The sequence below is a fragment of the Quercus robur genome, chromosome 4 (assembly GCF_932294415.1).
Source record: "Quercus robur chromosome 4, dhQueRobu3.1, whole genome shotgun sequence".
NCBI lineage: Eukaryota > Viridiplantae > Streptophyta > Magnoliopsida > Fagales > Fagaceae > Quercus > Quercus robur.
This window is the reverse complement of record NC_065537.1, coordinates 20,599,215-20,619,933: the sequence shown is the minus strand read 5'-3', so window position 1 is coordinate 20,619,933 and position 20,719 is coordinate 20,599,215. Positions and strand designations below refer to the sequence as shown.

The window sequence follows — 20,719 nt, the reverse complement described above, 5'->3', positions numbered from 1 at the left end:
TCCAAGGCCAAAAATATTCTCTCTAGCTGCTTCACATCTCTTTTATTTGAGTAAATCTTTATTTTCTTCAAATCTGGAATAAAATTTAAATAACAAAAATCAAGTCTAAAATCAACAAAATAAATAAAATTAGACTAAAGTTTAAAGTTAAGAAGTGATAAATTACACTCAATTATGCAAGTCATCAAGGTTGGATTATGAAATGGATGTCTTCCTCAGTTGGATTTGGATGGTAACCATAGTTTCCATAATGTAGTTCGATCATGGGTTCATGCTTGGTAGACTTTAAGAGTGGATATCTCATGTATTTAGGTATGGATTATATGGTGGACTAGGAAATGGGTTTGGATCCAAACTGTTACGAGGATGAGGGAATAGGCTATGTGTCAAGTTAAATGGTGGGCTTGATAATGATCTAGCTAGGGATGTCTCTAGGTAAACAAATGGTTAGAATATTGGTTGTTGACTCAATTGTTTGTGGGGGTAATTGAGATCTAACCGGATTGGGCTAAGATGTTTAAGCTTGAAGTATTTGTGTTGGGGTAGGGGTTTGAGCCTTGGATAATCCTTCAACAGTTTGGCTTGACTCAAACTGACCTTAAAACAGTGATATTGGAGCCCATTGAATTGAATTGAAAATTGTGAACCAATGTTCTTGAATCTGTGTAACAGCTAAAGGTAATTTTTTATTTTTTATTTTTTCTTATATGTGTTTTGTTTTTTTAGAAAAATATTTTTATCATATTATCATATTTTTTTAATTAAAAGGACCAACAAAAAAAAAATGTTCACTATCGGCAATCATCCAACAGCAACTGATGGAAGACGTAAATTGAATAGATTTCAAACTTAGAGGACTTAATTGAATAAAAGTAAAGTTAGAACCCTAAAATGAATTTCGGTGAAACTTAGGTATTGAATTTTGCTTTTTTTTTTCCTTATTATTATTAGATGGATTAAATATTACAAATGCTAATATAAATGGTAGACATAATCATAGAATGTTCAACAAATATTTATAGATTAATATTACTCGATATTTGCCATGCCTAAGGACTAAATACAGTGGCTCTAAGGTTTGAATGTGATGTAATAGTACTTTGAGCATTAGTAGTATTTAAACCAAATACCAAATTTTTAGCATTTGTCACACAAAACACCAAAAACCATACCTCATGAAATGTGTCAAATTCCAAATAAATTTGACATTTGCTACTGTACAATTCTAACAATAGCACTGTAAGGCCAAATGTGCAATTTTTATTTTAGCAATTTTTTATTCACACGTTTCTCTCTCTTTTGTCAGGTTGCACTAGTACATTACCCAAACACACACACTCTCTCTCTCTCTCTCTCTAAACAAAAAAGAAAGAATAAAAAGAATTAAAATGAATATTTAAATAAAGTGGTAAAAGAATAGAAGATCTAATGTAGGGTGTATTGTAAAATGACGTGTTAAAATAGATAAAATAACTTTTGATGTATCAAAGTAAATTTTTATTATTATATATAAATCTTGATGTTCTCTAAATAATGTTAAGTTCTTTTTTTAAGTAAATAAAATAAATAAATAGATGAGTTTGAAATGAGTTTGGATTCAATAGATATGTGGAACAAATCTATATATATATATATATATATATATATATAGGGAAATACTAATGAATGCCCTTAAGGTAATGGTTAATAATCCATTTAAAGAAATTTTTTATGGAAAAAGAAAAAAAAAAAACAATTAATATTTTGACAACTTTTTCCATTTCCTATAAAAGTTGTGTCAAAACTTTTCTAAAAGTGATTCTAGTTTGATTAGTTTTATTTTATATGAAAGATTGTATTTTTCTCTTTGTTTTGATTGTGTCTCCTTAAGTTTGGAGACGTTTGAGAGAGTGAGCAAAAAGAAATGAAGAAGAAAGAGAAAAAAAAAAAAAAACTAATATAATAATCAGTTCTAGAATTTTTTTAATGAGAAAAATTCTATTGCTAATGAATAGTAACCCATAAGGTTTGGAGAGGTATTGTTCATTAGCAAAAAACTTTTTAAGGTTTAGAGAGACTATTGGAGCATTGATTTTTGGTTTCACTCTCTATTGTAAAGAGTATTTTGGTTTTGGCTACATCGTTGGAAATGCTCTTAATATAATAAAATGGTCCCTCATTTATTGTTTTGATCATTCTTATCCACTGCAATAAATCAAAGAATTATACAGAACTAAATACTTTTCTAGATGAATAAATCAATCAAAAACATAATAATATAAGCATTAAAACCAATAAATAATTGTTAAGAATATACTAATAAACAGTTGGGTTTCACCTCTTACCTTAGCAAGCCATAATACAAATAAAACTTTAAAAATTGTAAAGAAATTTTAAGAAAACCTAAATTACATTCTACGGTAGCTCCCCTTTGAATTTTTCCCTAAAGAGCCTTTAAATAGGTCAAGGAATCCTATTACAAGTTGAATTCCCATTTGGAGAAAATCCCAAGTGGACTCAAATTTCCTTTGAATCCTTGCTCCAATTGGACTCAAATTTCATTGGGTTAGCCTACTTTGACTTTTATTAATTGTAAACTTTATTTCATTAAAATATCAAATTTTAAAAATATTTCTCTTTTTTCACAAACAACAACCACTATCCACTTGAAAAATACTAAAAAAAAAAAAAAAAAAAAAAAAAAAAAAAAAAAAAAAAAAAAAAAAAAACTGAAATACACATCAGCAACACTAATACATATTTGCCCAAATAAGATTTAAAAAATGCATTTTACGTAATAGTTTGCATAGGATGTGTTTTTCAGGGTTAAGTGGGCAAAATTTGGTCATGTACCCCCTAAAAAATAGGACAAAAGTAAAGTCTTTTATTTTTTTCAATTTTTTTTTTGATAAAGTGCAAGCACACCCCTGAAGTATGGGGGTATTTTGAAAAAGAACCTCCTCTTTCAAAATTTGGATGTTTTTACCTAATTAACGTGATATGCTATTAATCATTAGCCCTTTAGTCCAAATTTTGCTAATTGATTGTGAAAAAAAAATCTTATTATTTTTTGTATTTTTTGTATTTTTGCAAGAAGACTCAGTATATCATACATTACTCATCAAATAGGAATTTTTTTTAATCTCAACATTTTTTTATGGTTTTTTTAGAATTCAAAAATTCAATTAAAAGTTGGTCAAATATTTACTAGGGTTAGGGTTGTCCAATGGGCCTGAGACCCGACCAAACTGGTCGAATCTGACCGAATCAAAGCCCAATGGGCGGATCCAATTGGCCTAGTTGGTTGGATACGAATCTTCTTTCTTTGAAAACTGAAACTAGGGTTTAGGTGGTGGGTTAAAGGATTAGGGACTAGCATAAATTGACCCGACCGAAGTATATTTAAATGTGTTTTAAATTTCTCTATCCCCTCACATGTCTTCTTCTCATTGGTAGAAAATCTACCACCTATCTTCAATATATATTCAATATATATTTTATCTCTCATTAGTTTCTAGGCAAGTTGTATACAATTGTCTTGCAATTAGTATGAGACTTGCACACAAAATAAAAACATCAACTCAAAACTAAATATAAAAAATCTGAATCTCTCTCTCTTCCTCTCTTTATTTTTTACTTTTCACTTTTCAAGCTCTCTCCAGTCTCCAACAGCCTCTGTCATCACCATATTGCTACCTCACTTTCTTTCCACAAGCGGTCAAATTGAGTTGAGTTTCAGTATATTTTCTTCATTTTTCATATTTCTTTTTCTCTATTTTGAGATATGAGTTTATCATTTATTCAAATCACTTAAAACTCAAAGATTTATAGTTATTGGTTTAATTTGTTTGATCATAGATTTGATTTATCACTCATCAATCTTGAACTTAAAAAATTAAAACCCAAACTTTAAAAAATGAAACCCTAACACATTTTTATTTTGTTTATCTGATTTGTGTTCTATTGATCACTTGTTTGATTCATTTTGTTGCCTAATTTGTAGCCCCGACTCGCCAAACCGATGATTATGACCCACCCAAACTATGACCCGAAATGTCGGGTTTGACTCGTATTTTCGATCAAGTACGGATCCAATTCTCAATCACCCCTACTCAATTGGATTGAGTATGGGTCAGCTCTAAACCTGATCCGACTCGACCTGTGGACATCTTGTCTAATTAAATCTATCAAATATCATTTCTTTGACATGACCTATGATCTAGAAAATTCCAACATTTAGCATACACATCAAAGTGTCTTGTCTTATTTTATTACCATAAATGTGATACAATGCATGTCATTTTAATCTGAAGTTAGTAGTCACACCAAAATGTCTCTAACAAGCTATTCACGTACATTGATGACACAAGCCCAAATTCAAATTCTAGGAACTGTAAACCAACACAATTCCAAAACTATGCTAATATTGCTACCACTATTACACTTTGGCCAAGCCTATTCTAGTCTATACGTTTTTAGACCCCTTAAAACATAAGTTGTTTAACCTAGTTATTTAGTCAAGTGATTACTTAGTCAAATTATTCAGATCTAGGTTAACACAAGTAAATCATATCATTGAAATAATGCGGAAAATAAATAACACAACGATATGATAACCCAGGAAAACCAAACCGGTAAAAAACTTGGGGAAGATTTAACCTAGCTATCCTCAAGGTAAAATAGATCCACTATGAAAGAATTGAAGTTTACACAGTAGCGACGTAGACCACTAACATCCTATTGCTATCTCGTATAGGAAACTTACTACCACGACCACATGACAGCTCCAAGTCCACGGACTACTTCTTTCCTGAATCCACAACAACCACAAGTACTCCCACTTGTGTTTCTTTAAGCTCTTTTTACAACAACTAAATGATCATCAAGCTCTTGACATGAATCTTGATTCTTGATAACCCTAAGTATGTATGAAGACAAACACCTCTAGATCTCACAAGAGATTCATACACACAACATAAACAACAACTATAAAACGTGGCTAGGGTTTTTCCTTTTATACTTAAGGCAAAACATAAAACCCTACACGTCATATGAGCTTGGACTTGAGTTGGAAAATTCTGCACAAAAAAAAAAAAAATCTACACAACCTTCGATCGATTGAGTCTAATTTTCGATCGATCGAGCTTTACAAATTTACATAATAAATCCCGCAATACACTCGATTCCAACTTTACACAAAAACACACTTTGAGCAGCCTAAATCTATATTAAATGTTTTGATCATGGTTTGCCAACATTACACATTAAAGTTCTAATACATTAGTTTCTAATTCCTTAGAACCTAACAAACTCCCCCTTTTACAATCCGTGACAAAACACATACCAAAACAAAAATGCTCAAAGTTACAAAACAGCCCAACCAACAACAATTCAACCTAACTACTATCCATCAATTGAAAGTGTAGACAACAGCACGACTGAATCAACTTGTATATTCCTGTAACACTTAACAAACACATAAACGTATGTGTGGAAAATACAAGTAAAAACAAAATAAAAATTCTTGATTTTACATAACATAAAATAAAAGATATATATCATGAATAACCTCATGAATATAAATCAATAATCAATGTAGCACAATGTAAAACAAGAAACAGAAATAAAAACATAAACATAATGTCTCCCCCTAACATATACATCTCATAAAAATAAAGGAATACAACATTAGCCAAAAACATAAGTACATCATGAAGCACCTAGATACAATCTAAAGCTCCAAAGCTCCAAAGAAAACAAAATCTCCCCATATCCCCATCCATATGTACTCCCCCTTTTTGTGACGAATTGCCAAAGGGCAATCAAGACTCATCATCAAAAGGAGGTGATGGAGAACATCTAGAACTCGCCAAATCAGCACGCAACGCCTGAAGCTCAGTGAGCACATCCACCAAAATCTGTCCCAAAGCTGCCTAAACGATCATGACAGTCTCCAGCATACTCCGCAAAGAAGCATCATCGAAAGAAGAAGTCGGTGGAGGATCAACTGCGGCTGTGGGATTGACATACTCAGCTGTAGGATCGCCTGAAGAAGGAGGAGGAGGAGGAGGTGCACCAGAGGAAGACTCTACTCTAGAGCATTTAAAGCTAGCTCTCATCTGAGCAACTCTTTGTCGAAGGAAGGTGGCACCTATGGGAGCTATAATGTGTACAGGCTCAGAAGTAGGAAACTCATCTAAACCTAGATGCAACAAAATCCTATGAATAAAAACAGGGGAAAACAAACCATGCTCAGTAAAACTACTCCTATGAACCTCTACCAAGGATCAAATGAAAAGATGAGGAAAACTCATGGAGCATCCATCACAAGGGCATACAAAAATGCACATCTCTCTATAGGAATGGTGTGCAAGTGAGAGATGGGCTAAATAGAATGGCAAGAAATCTGAAAAAAGAGATAATAAATCTCGGTCAACTCGTGAGAGGTGATCCAAGGATCAGAACCCCACTAGATAGAAGACCCAATAAGATATGATATAATGTCATCAAGTGGAGGGGTCTCATCATAAGGATAGACAGGATGATGTACCAAAGGTACCCCAAGAGTAGAGGCCACTACTAAAGGAGTAATGGTGTACTCTTCACCCCTTATCCAACTCATCACATACTGTGTGTTGGAATCATCAGAGTGGACCGAGAGGTTCGAGTAGAACTCTCTGATCAAGGCAATCGAAGGGGGATGAGAAATATCCATCAAAGGAAGCCAACCCCTACACTCAAAGTTTCTCCGAATCTCCCCATCAAGCTCATCTAAAACAACTTTCCTCTCAACCCAAACAGACCTATATATGTTCAACTTCTTATAGGCCTTTTGGTTTTTCTCAAACCAAAACCTCTCACTATCAAAGGTAGGGGCAGAAGAGGAGGTGGTTTTCCTATTGGCTCTAATCTTCCTAGTCATGATGCTAAGGTTGGAATAGGACAGACAGAGAAGAACCAAAGAAAAAACAAGAAAACCCAAGGGCAGACTGCATCAGGCACAGTTAGAGAAAAAACAATATAGAAAATAACAATCTATATGATGCATGAACAGTATTAACACATGATGCATGCTCTAATGCAGTGAAAATAGTTCAATTACAATTTAAAAATCACAGAATTGGCTTGAACATAGGGTTTATATCAAAAACCCCAAATTTTGAAAACCCACTCTCAAAAATCCCAACAAATTGACCAAAATATCATTACACAAGTTAGATAACAATATATAATGATAAAATTAATCAATAACATAAGCCATTTTCATCAATTTTTGCTTAATTGAACAAAATCCCCAAATCGAGTAGTTTCAAGCCCTAGAAATTCCAATTATTCCCAATTCATCAAATCGATCAAATTAAACCACGAAGATCATGTTAATATCATCCAACAATAAAAACCCATTGATCAATTTTGAAAGAAATCATTGAAAACACCAAAAACCCCAAAATCCCATAGGTTTGAAATTGTCCCTTAAATGCATGAAAAATGAGATTAAACCAAAAAAGAAAGGGTAAAAGGGTCTTATTGGTGCTAGACGACAAAAACCTTGAGAAAGATTTGAGGGAAAACGAGAAAAAATTGGCTATGAATCTGGATCGGTTGAAGAGAGAGAGATAGAACTTTTTGAAAAATTTTGAATAGTGAAGAACATGTGAAAATCTCATATTTTTAAAAAAACTCTTTGAACGATTTTCGATTGATTGAAAAACAAATTCAATCAATCGAAAATTACATTTGATCGATCCAGCATCAATCAAGCATAGATCGAGCCAGGTAGATTCAAACCAAAATTTTAATCGCAATTTTCATTGATCGAGCAACAGGTTCGATCAATCAAAAATCTGGAAAAATCAAATTTTTGAAAAACAAAGCAAATTTATGCAGAAACTCCTCAAAGCATGGTATTTTATGAATGAAATGCATGAGTATGAGATAAAAGGTTTTTCAAAAACACTTGAACTTAACCTAGACCTTCCAAAACAAGATTTTCAATCATATTGTCCCCAAATCTCAAACATTAAACACATGTTGCATTAAAATCAAATAATTTTTAATCTTGGATGGCCACAGCAAGATCACACACAATAAAATGTACAAAGTTTAGCAAAGAGTAATTTGTGTAGTGTGTGCAACTAGCAAAAGCTTGAGATACATGTAAGGTGATATGTGAATAGTAATCAATCACAATTTCTACAAAATTCATCACATAAATTTGAAAGAGACTATCACCCAAAGAATTACATCATATAACTCTCACATCTCCTAGAAAACAAGCTTGCAATCATGTAAGTTTCTTGATTTGCCTCATAATGTACACACCAATTTTATTTGATTAGAAACTTATTAAAATAGTCAAGATAATGTAAATATCAATTTTATTTGATTGAATTAATTATAGTCCAATAATGTACACACCAATTTTAGTATTAAACGGAGGCTACACCTTATGTTCTTTTTGTGCATGTGCTACACTTTCTCGAGCACAAAATCTTATGATATGCACTAAGGTGTTCATGATTGACTAGTAAACAGTGGTGAGATGGTTATTTATGCATTTCTCAATAAGTTCAAGTCCAACAATCAAAGGCATGTAACTTCAAGATCAAGAACAAGTGATCAAAAACTATAAACATCTCCCACACAATATGCACTACAAAACTCAAACTAGTAAAGTGCAATAAAATAAGCTCATCTAAGGTAAACAAGGTACATAAACATGTTATGTAAAGATAATATGGCCAACCTTGATTTCAAATTCAAGAAAAAAGAATGCAAAACACATTTTTCTTCCCTTTTTCTCCTTTTTTTGTTTTTAATTTTTGAAAAGAATAACAAAAACAACCTAGAATGAAATGCATGAATGTTATGCAATGCAAATCCTAGAAAAACAAAGAAAACAAAATAACAAAGAAGAATGGTCACAAAGAGTAGAACGATGAAGCCCAAAGACCATGTCAGAAAGACGCAATTAGATCGATCCTTTTGCATCTAAAACTTTTTAGATGCAACTCTTGCATTGGAGTTATTATTTATATTAGAATGCTGAGCAACTCCAGGATTGGAATAAAAGTTTAAAACCTTTACCAATTCACCAATAAGTACCATAGGATCTTGTGCTTGAGGCATAAGTACTTTTTGCTTATTTGCTCGCTTAATAGCTTGTAACTTGAAACAGTTTGGACGAATATACCCAAACTTTCCACAAAAATGACAAACTTATGCAGGTCTATCATGCACCTTGTCCTTAGGAGGGTTAGAAGTCTTAGGTTTAGACTCTTTGAGATCAACCCTAATCTTCCTAGGAGTTGTAACTTCTATTGGTTTGACAATCTCACTCACGAAAGGCTCAAAAGAAGAAACAAAGTTTGTGGAATAAGTCATAGAAACAGCGATGCTATCTTTAAAACCTAGACCAATTTTGTCTAAGGGAGACTTCTGAATACTCGGCATGTGTTTAAGTTTGGAACTAGCAGTCCTATTTGTTTGTTCTCTAGCAACAAATAATTCAAGTTCCAAATTTTTAACTTTATCAAGCAACAACATGTTCTCAGTCTTCACCTTATCAAGCAATTCATTAGCATCAAACAATTTCAAGAGCAAAATTTTCTTATCAAGTTCAAGAAAAGCAATTTTCTATAAGCCTAAATCAACGTTCATGGCATCCTTTGCAGCAACCTTGCAAAGCTTATTATATGCTTCTTGCAAATCAGCATCCTCAGAGAGTTCCCCATCAGAAGGGTTCTCATTAACAGCAACACTTTCATCAACTACAGCAGTAACTAAGAAAGCAATGAAGTTTCCATTCTCATCGATATCAAACTCATTATCAGAAATTTCATCATCACTAAGGGTTACAACCATAGCCTTATCTTTTGACCTCAAGAATGTATGACATTCTGATTTCACATGATCATGTCCTTGACAACCAAAACATTGTTGAACCATAGAATTATTAGAAGTGTGACCTACTTTCTCTTTAGGTTTTTCAGTATTATTCACCTTAGTGGAGTCATTCCTCCTAAAATTTCTAGGTTCAACATTGTTTTTACCTCTTGCCCTTCTGTTATTGTTCCTAAGAAAGTTTCTAAAGTTCTTGGCAAGATATGCAATATTTGTAGCAAAGAGCTCATCATCAAATCCATTCACATCAACATTATCAACAGACTTAAGAGCCATTGATTTGGATTTGCTTGTCTTAGGTAGGTCCAACTCATAGGACTGAAGAGATCCTACAGGTTCATCAATAGGGATAAAGTCCACATCCTCGTTTTCAGTGATGGCAGTTACTTTGGGTCTAAAATCCTCAGTCAAGGATCTAAGAATCTTCTTAACAATCTTAGGTTGATCATAGATTTCACCCAAATTATAAGTAGAATTAACAATATCATTAAGCTTAGTATAGAATTCATTAAAACTTTCATCATCAAACATCCTAATGCTTTCAAATCTAGTTGTTAACTGCTGCAACTTATTTATCTTAACTGTCTTTGTGCCTTCATGCACAGTTTGGAGAATATTCCAAGCAGTATGAGCAATCTCAACATTAGAGATTCTTTTGAATTCCTTTATAGAAACAGCATTAAAAATAGCATTCATGGCTTTGCTATAAAAAGCGGTTGCTTCTTTCTGAGAAGTTTGCCACTCACTAACAGGAGTAGTGGGCTTCTCCCATCCGTATTCAATAGAATTCCAAACTCTCTCATCAATAGATTTCAAGAATGCTTTCATCCTTACTTTCCAATAGGCATAATTGTTCCCATCAAAATAAGGTGGAATCACAAGAGAGTGATCGTGTTCCATGACAAAAGGGGTCAAGGATCAACTCTTAAATCAAAAGATCTAAACACTAGAGCTAACCCGCTCTGATACCACTTGTACATTTTTAAAACCCTTAAAACACAAGTTGTTTAACCTAGTTATTTAGCCAAGTGATTACTTAGTTAAATTATTCTGATCTAGGTTAACACAAATAAATCATATCATTGAAACAGTGCGGAAAATAAATAACACAACGATATGATAACCCAAGAAAACCAAACAGGTAAAAAACCTAGGGAGGATTTAACTTAGCTATCCTCAAGGTAAAACAGATCCACTATGAAAGAATTGAAGTTTACACAATAGCGACTTAGATCACTAACATCCTATTGCTACCTCGTGTAGGAAACTTACTACCATGACCACGTGACAACTTCGAGTTCATGGACTATTTCTTTCCTTGATCCACAGCAACTACAAGTACTCTCACTTGTGTTTCTTTAAGCTCTTTATGCAGCAACTGAAACGATCATCAAGCTCTTGACATGAATCTTGATTCTTGATAACCCTTAGTATGTATGAAGGCAAACACCTCTAGATCTCACAAGAGATTCATACACACAGCATAAACAGCAACTATATAACATGGCTATGGCTTTTCCTTTTATACTTAAGACAAAACATAAAACCCTACACGTTATACGGGCCTGGACTTGAGTTGGAAAATTCTACAGAAAAACAATCTGCACGATCTTCAATCAATCGAGTCTAATTTTCGATCGATTGAGCTTTGCAGATTTACACAATAAATCCTGCAGTACACTCGATTCCAACTTTACACAAGAACACACTTTGAGCAGCCTAAATCTAGACTAAATGTTTTGATCATGGTTTGCCAGCATTACACATTAAAGTTCTAATACATTAGTTCCTAATTCCTTAGAATCTAACATAGTCCATGCCAAAATATTTCTTCATCCAAACAGTAAACTCATAAATCTTCTTTTGGTCAGGAAGAGAATTCGCAACACTCTCTTTCTGCATGCACCTCTTAGCCCATGCAATAATCTTGGGGCACTCAGCCTCTATGCTGAAATTGCCAAAGGTCGCATAGGTATAAAACCAGCTGTAGAAAGTGATTAGAGCAATGTCAACAAAGCCAAATGTTTCACCCCCAAAGAAAGGCTTTTCACCACGCTCTCCCTCTAATATCTTGAAAGTTTCAATGAATTCCTTCTTTTCTACCTCTTGCTCCTCTCCTTTGGTGGCTCATATCTTCCTTGCAGTGTCATACACTTGCATCTTGCACTTATATTGTATTAGCACTTTCGTAAAACAGGGATGTGGAATATGAATGGTTTGTATTGTCATTACCTAGAGAGCTCATAGTAGAACAAGAATGCTGAATATGGAGAAAGTTAACCTCCAAATTGGAATGGTTTGTATTCTCATTACCTAGAGAGCTCATAGTAGAACAAGAATGCTGAAGATGGAAAAAGTTAACCTCCAAATTAAACCAATTTGGAGGAATTTTCCTAAAATTCGCTATGTATAGGTTGAAAAGATTGTTGACATGTATTTTTCGTTGCCTAATTTTTTAATAAGTTATGTAACTTGTTTAAATAATATATGATAGTCATATAAATAGCTACATAATGAGTTAGATGGGATTCTTCTAAACTGGTTTGTAGGAAAATATTATCCATAGAATATTAGTTAATCTCGGTTGTTAGAATAGGTTTCAACTTTGAAGTTTTTTATCTTTCCTTTATATATATTTTTTCTTGTTTGCTAATGAAAGATGGACTCAAATCACTAAAAAAATTTAATGTTAAAACCCGATTATAAAAATTATCTGATATATGTTGTGGTTATATCAAGTGGACATCCTCTACCATTTAAAAAAAAAAATTTCTTTTGCTTTTTCGGCTTATGTCATGTAGTGTACCATAAGTATAATGAAATAACAATATTAGTTGCTCTAAATTGAACAATATTGCTATAGTTTAAAAAATATAACTCCAATTAAAATTGTTTTAAGGAATTCAATGAAGTTTCACTAGTTATTGTATATTGTTTAATAATTTATCCAAATATTTGTTTTTAATAATAAATTTGGATCATACTCGTATTTTGCACTATATATTTGGCTCAATGTATTACAACTGTACGACATAATGTTGCCATTTGACTCAATAAAAATATATTAAAATCATTAGTATAATCTATTTCAAGAATTAAAAAAAAAAAAAAAAAATTAGAGGGGAGGGAAATTTGAATTCAAATTCACATAAAAAGAACTAGCTAAACAGTATTATTGAGTTACAAGACTTTTAACAAACTATTTTTTACTAAATATAAGAGATTAAGGGTCCGTTTGGATAAAACTTATTTTGCTGAAACTGAAAATTGAAAACACTGTAGCAAAATAATTTTTAAATGTGTGAATAGTACCGTGAGACCCATTTTTAATGAAAAAGTTGCTGAAAAGTAAAATTTGTGGGTCCCGTGCACTGTTCACGGGACCCACAGGACTGATAAAGGGGCTGAAAAGTCAACAAACTACGGCTATTGTTCATGAACAGTAGCATGAATAGTAGCCGTTGTCCCCCCTAAACGCGTGCACAACAGAGGAAAAAAGAGAGAGAGAGAAGAAACGCAAACGTGAAACGCAACCTCCGGATCCAAATCGTACCTAAGTGTATTTAGATACCAATAAAAAATTAAAATTATTTTACTATTCAGCTTTTTATTGCTACTATTTATAGGCCCTACTGCACTTTTAGTACTATTCATAGGCCCTGCTATACTATTTCAACTAACTTTTACATTTATTTACAGTACTTTTAGCAATAAGTTTTCAGTTTCAGCAAAATAAACAGTATTCAAACAGACCCTAAGTGTCCGTTTGGCAAAGACTATTTTTACCAACATATTTTACTATTCAGCTTATTTTTGGTACTATTTATGAATCCCACTGTAATTCTTGGTACTATTCATGAGTCCCATTATATTATTTCAACTAACTTTTACCTTTATTTACAATACTTTCAGCAAAAAGTTTTCAGTTTCAGCAAAATAAACAGATTTCAAACTGACCCTAAATATCTTGCTTAAAACAATTATTCAAAGTTTTAAAATAAAAAATTTAAAAATATTTTTATTATTTATTTTATAATATAATCTTGGATATTTTTAAATAAAAACTTTGTCTTACACCATATCCATTAGTTATGTAACTTAATTACTTTTTATTATTTAGGGTAAATTCTAAATATCTACTTGAAGTTTGGGCTAATACCAACTAAATCCAAAACTTCTTAGAACTAATCAACCTAATCCCTAAAAGACAACTTTGTCCCTAAATAGCTAAACGCCATTATCTCTTCTAACTCTCTTCTCTGTCGTCCCTTTCTCTCAACAAACCTAGCCACCTATAAAACCCATAAGTCTCATCGGCATCAGCAACTCCATTGAACAACCATTACTACTAAAGGTTAGTTTAGCATCAACTCTCATTCTCTCTTCCCTATTTTCTACCCCTAAAAATAGTAACATCAACTACAATCCATGGCTGCCACCACCTCTAGCCCAGTGTAGCAAAAAAAAAAAACAAAAACAAAAACATTTGTGCGGTAACCAACCACGGCTGCCACCACCTCTGACTCAGTGCAATAACAACCCACGGTTGCCACCACCTTCGACCTAGTGCAGCAACAACCCATGGTTGCCACCACTTCCAACCTAAGCCACACGACCACCACAAATTTGAAAGATCACCCACCAAAATTTAAATCTAAACTACATGCACTAGATTTGAAGACATCTATCCAACCAAACCCCAAAACCCAAATCAAAATAGCAAACCCATAGATCTACAAATAATATACCTAAAATCCAAATTTTCAAACCCACACCCAAATCATCTGAACCTAACAACCAAAGGAAAATTAGAAGGAGAGAGGATTGTGGGTTTCATTGATGACCAAAGTTTAGTGAGAGAGAAAGGGATGAGAGAGAAGAGATGGGGGATTAGCTGGGTGAGAGAGAGAAAAAGAGAAAAGAGATGAGAGTCAAAGAGAAGAGAGAGAACAGAAACTAACAGCGTTTAGGTACTTAGGGACAAATTTGTCTTTTAAGGACTAAATTGGTTAGTTTTGAGAAGTTTTAGATTTAATTGATAATAACTCAAACTTCAAGGTAGTTTTCTAAAATTTACCCTATTATTTAACTTTATTGATATTATTAAAATATTTTAGTTTATATACTATTGTTGGCTAAATTGCATCAATATAATACTAATAAAGATGATAAAGTTTGGTCAAAAAATATGTTGGACTCATCAATTCCAATGGAAACATTCACATGTCTTCTGACATCACAAGACCCATTAACTATTCAATTCTAAAAAATAAACTTATTATTAGAGCATTAACATGAATATTTTAGGTAATAGTAGTTTAAAGAAATCTGTCAAAGTGTCGAATCTAACTTTAATAAACCAACATAATATGAAGAATTAGAAATGTGGGAAAACGAATATTTTTAAAAGATAAATAAATAGACTAAAATATTTGAGACAAGATAGTAAGATATTCTTGTCTCTTCGATCAATATATAAAATATGCTAAAATGTAAAATTGACCCTCTAACTTGTTAGGACATATGTGAATCATGTTAGGAACATATGTCAATATAGAATTGGCTATTCCTTTGACAAAACGCACTTTACTTATAATTGGGTAGATTTAGGATGTGTTTAATGCTTCAAGGAACAAGATTTCAAGTTCAAGTGTTAAAGCCATGAAAATCTGTCCAAGAATCAAGTGAAAAAGTGCTGGATTTTAAAACTCGACAGCTAGTATCTATCGAGGTTTAAAAGGCTATTTAAGCCCGATGTTCGATAGCTGCTCGATAGATAGGGTATCTATCGAGATTTAAGAAAATCAGATTTTTAATTCTGATTTTCATCCAATCCGTGTATAAATATTTGGGTCTTTTTTTCTCACAACCCTAAACATATATAAGGATTGTTTTAAGGGCTGTTACAATTGATGCAAGTGAGTGCAATTTGATGCAAAGGTTATTCACAAGCATACTGTGACCGGAGACAAAGTTTTCTTAGTTCATCTTTCTCTTCAAGAAGCTGCTATGTTTGTATACCATAGGGTTTTGTAACCAAGGAGCTTCATGATCTTCATCGTGTTGATGAACTGAAGAACTTTGCAGCCAACATCCTTCTCAAGTTGGTGTGTAAGCCGCGTACTGGGATCCGCGCATTGAATTGGTTAGTCACATACTGGGAGTCGTGCATTGAAATGAGATATTGTCACTACAGAACAAGTCCAATTGGGTATTGGGGTAAGGGTTCAACTGTAAGTTGGTATAAGGTACTAGGATTCCTTTACTTGTAACTGCTTGTTGTGATAATAGTGAATTCTCAAGAGTGATGACCTTAAACTCACCCAGTGGGGTTTTTGCTGTGTAGGTTTTTTTCCATTCATAAACGAATCACCGTGTCGACTTATTTTCCACTGCATATTAACTTAGTTGGTAATTTGCTTGTGCTACCACGCATATTGCATGTTAATTAACTTAATTAATTCACTTGACTAATTAATTGGTTAATTATCACAAAGGGTCAATACATTCTTGGCCTATCATAACTTTTTTCAAATTTCATTTCAGTTTTCTAACTTTATTTTCGTTCATTTTAGTCTTCTAAGTTTCATATTTATTCAATTATGGCCTTTTCGTTAACTGAGAGAAAACAGAAATTAACAACGTTTAGATACTTAGGGACAAAATTATCTTTTAAGGACTAAATTGGTTAGTTTTGAGAAGTTTTAGATTTAGTTAGTATTAACTCAAATCTAGGTAGTTTTATGAAATTTACCCTATTATTTAACTTTACTGATATTATTAAAATATTTTAGTTTATATACTATTGTTGGCTAAATTGCATCAATATAATACTAATAAAGATGATAAAGTTTGTTCAAAAAATATGTTGGACTCATCAATTCCAATGGAAACTTTCACATGTCTTCTGACATCACAAGACCCATAAAATATTCAATTCTAATAAATTTTTTTGCTGAATATTCAATTCTAATAAATAAACTTATCAAACTATTCAATTCTAATAAATAAACTTATCATTAGAGCATTAACATGAATATTTTAGGTAATAGTAGTTTAAAGAAATCTGTCAAAGTGTCGAATCTAACTTTAATAAACCATCATAATATGAAGAATTAGAAATGTGGCAAAACCAAGATTTTTAAAAGATAAATAAATAAACTAAAACATTTGAGACAAGATAGTAAGATATTCTTGTCTTTTCGATCAATATATAAAATATGCTAAAATGTAAAATTGACTCTCTAACTTTTTTACAAATTTCATTTTAGTGTAATTTTGTTTTCGTTCATTTTAGTTCTCTAAATTTCAGATTTATTCAATCAAGTCTTTCCGTTAACTGAGAGAGAACAGAAACTGACAGCATTTAGGTACTTAGGGACAAAATTGTCTTTTAAGGACTAAATTAATTAGTTTTGAGAAGTTTTAGATTTAATTGATATTAACTCAAACTTCATGGTAATTTTCTGGAATTTACCTTACTATTTAACTTTACTGATATTATTAAAATATTTTATTTATTTATTTATTTTTTGTTGAATAAAATATTTTAGTTTATATACTATTGTTGGCTAAATTGCATCAATATAATACTAATAAAGATGATAAAGGTAAAAAAATATGTTAGACTCATCAATTCCAATGGAAACTTCTGTCACATGTCTTCTGACATCACAAGACCCATAAACTATCCAATTCTAATAAATAAACCTATCATGAGAGCATTAACATGAATATTTTAGGTAAAAGTAGTTTAAAGAAATCTGTCAAAGTGTCGAATCTAACATTAATAAACCATCATAATATGAAGAATTAGAAATGTGGGAAAACCAAGATTTTTAAAAGATAAATAAATAAACTAAAATATTTGAGACAAGATAGTAAGATACTCTTGGCTCTTCAATCGATATATAGGCTAAAATATAAAACAGGAATTCTAACTACTTTTAGATTTCATTTCAGTTTTTTAATTTTGTTTTTGTTCATTTCAATCATCTAAGTTTCAGATTTATTCAATTAAGTTATTTTCATTAACTTTCGTTAAAATTTTTTGAAAAAAAAAATCTGGAAATTAATTTTCAATCATTAATTAATTTTTTTCGTTCATTTCAGTACTCTAAGTTTCAGCGTTATTTAATTAAGTCATTTTCGTTAACTTTTGTAAAAAAAAAAGAAATTGAAAAAAAATTTGGAAAATAGTTTTCAACCATTAATTAAAATTTTTTTTAATTTAAATTGAAGAAAAATTTATAAAATTGAAAAATTAACCATAACATATTACAAAAGTTGATGGAAAAGTCTTAATTGAATAAACTTAAAATTTAGAGGATTGAAATGAAGAAAAACAAAGTTAGAAAACTGAAATGAAATTTGAAGAAACTTATAAGGGTCAGTTTTATATTTTACCCTATAAAATAATATCCTATCAATACATAAATAAATAAATATATATATATATATATATCAAATAACAATTTCATAAAAAATATATATATATATAAATAACATTTGTGGGAAATTTTTTCTCAGTGAAGAAGAACAGAAAAGAACAGAAAAGAACAAAAATAATAATAATAATAATAATAATAATAATAATTGCATATAGCCTACACTATAGAAAAGGGAAACGGACCTTCTGCTCAGTAAAATCAGCCCAGAAATTGATTTTTGTCTTTCCACACCTCGTCAATGTACTGAACGATGACCAGAGACTCACATGCTGGTTTGCCATTGTGGATGAGAACTGGGATCTTCTTGTGAATGGGGTTCATCTTCAGAAGCAGAGGGCACTTGTTCCTCAAGTCCTCCTCCTTGTACTCATACTTGATACCCTTCTCAGCCAGTGCAACCCTCACCCTCATTCCAAACATGCTTGGCCAGAAATCCAGTAGAACTACCTCGTGCGCCATTGTCAGAAAGATAATGGGCCGGGGGTAAAAGATAAGTCGAATAATGAATCAAATGGAGTGATTCGTGTGATTATATATATAGAAGTGGTGTTTCGTTGTAGGCAGTCAGAAGATCCTTCCCCAACAACACCTGCAATATATTAATTATTGAAAATCACCTAAATAAGGGGAAATATATTTAAAAAGGAAAAAGGAAAATAGTAGAAAGTCCAAATCTTCTATCTCATCAATTGTGCTCCACTTTATACTCCACCAATAAAATTTGGACAATTAACCTCTCTCATTAAATGAGATAACTTTGACTTTAACACTCACCGTTAACGTTAAAATCCCTTTTTTTTTTTTTTTTTCTTCTTTTCTACAGCTTTTGTTCTTCTCTCTGTTTGCAGCTTTTGGTTTCTTTTTTTTTTTTCCCCCCTTTCCGCAGCTTTTGTTCTTCTCTTTGTTTGCAGCTTTTGGTTTCTTTTATTTCCTCTTCTCCATGTGGCTGACGTTAACAAGGAGTCCAATAAGTTTTGTCTATTGAGAAGCAAAACCCATGTTACTTGCTTTGCATTTTTGCCTCTACTTTTCTCTACAAGCCTGAAGCCAGACTTTGGACCATCAATCTCCACAACTAAGAAATTTGGGTTATCCATTGTGACTACCACTGGGTTTCCTTTGCAGGTATCTTTTGCCCACCAGTTAGAAAAGTCCAATCTTGGAGCCATTAAAGTTTGGAACTTGGAACCTCAAACTGAAAAAGTAACACAAAAATTAATTAAGAACCTTTGAAGAAAAAAAATTTCAGAATCCAGATCTCAAAATTAAGAAATGAGCAAAACCGATTTGAGAAACCAGCTAAGAATCTCGAACAAAACTCATTGGACTCCTTGTTAATGTCAACCACATGGAAAAGAGGAAAAAAAAGAAACCAAAAAAAAAAAAAGGAAGAGGGAAAAAAAGAAACCAAAAGCTGCAAACAAAGAGAAGAACAAAAGCTGCAAACAGAGAGAAGAACAAAAGCTGCGGAAAGAAAGAAAAAGAAAAAAAAAAGAAAGAAAGTAAAAGAAAGGGATTTTAACGTTAACGGTGTTAAAGTCAGAGTTATCTCATTTAATGAAAGAGATTATTTGTCCAAGTTTCATTGGTGGAGTATAAAGTGGAGCACAATTGATGAGACAGAAGATTTGGACTCAATAGTAGAAGACTTCTCTTTTGTCCTATTTGAGACGAGCGTTGATAAGATCATAATTCATAAGATGATAAGAGACAAAGTGAGTGTTTGGATTGCGCGTGTGTACTGTTTACGGACCCACAAATTACACGTTTCAGTAATTTTTTCATTAAAAATAGGTCCCACAGCACTATTTACACATTTAAAAATTATTTCGCTACAACTTTTTCAGTTTCAGTTTTCAGTTTTAGCAAAAATAAGCTCAATCCAAACGGACACTTAAAGAAACAGTTTATTTAAGATTATATATAAAATAGGATTTTGAGGGTATAATATTTCTTACATGATCATTTCTCTTTATCATCGTATTAATATACCAATTGATTTTTGGTTTAAGTAAAGTTTGAATTACAAATTTCTTATTCAACAATAAAATATTTTATTAAATGAATTAACTTTTTTTTATGAATAAGAAAAAGGTAGAGGGCAATTTGAGTTGGTGTCTTCCACTTGAACGTAACCATAGTAACACTCTACCCACTAGGCTCGGGCCGCAAGAATAAAGGATTTAAATGTGACTAAATGAACTAATTAGAACCTAAACCTAACCTATAATTTTTGGTGACATAGAAAGTTACATCAGAATATTTAGTGTGGTGACATGACAATATGGTACCACATAACATTAGTTATCTCATGTGACCTAAGTTAAATTAAAATTTTCTATTTATTATAAAATTATAGGATTAACATTTTTTTATTTTTTGAGAAG

General features: G+C 31.9%; 1 pseudogene; it reads right to left on the bottom strand.

Moving 5' to 3' along the window:
- Window positions 1–11,679: 11,679 nt before the first annotated feature.
- On the bottom strand, window positions 11,680–18,796 carry LOC126721526 (probable glutathione S-transferase; annotated as a pseudogene).
- Between the last annotated feature and the right edge of the window lie 1,923 nt (window positions 18,797–20,719).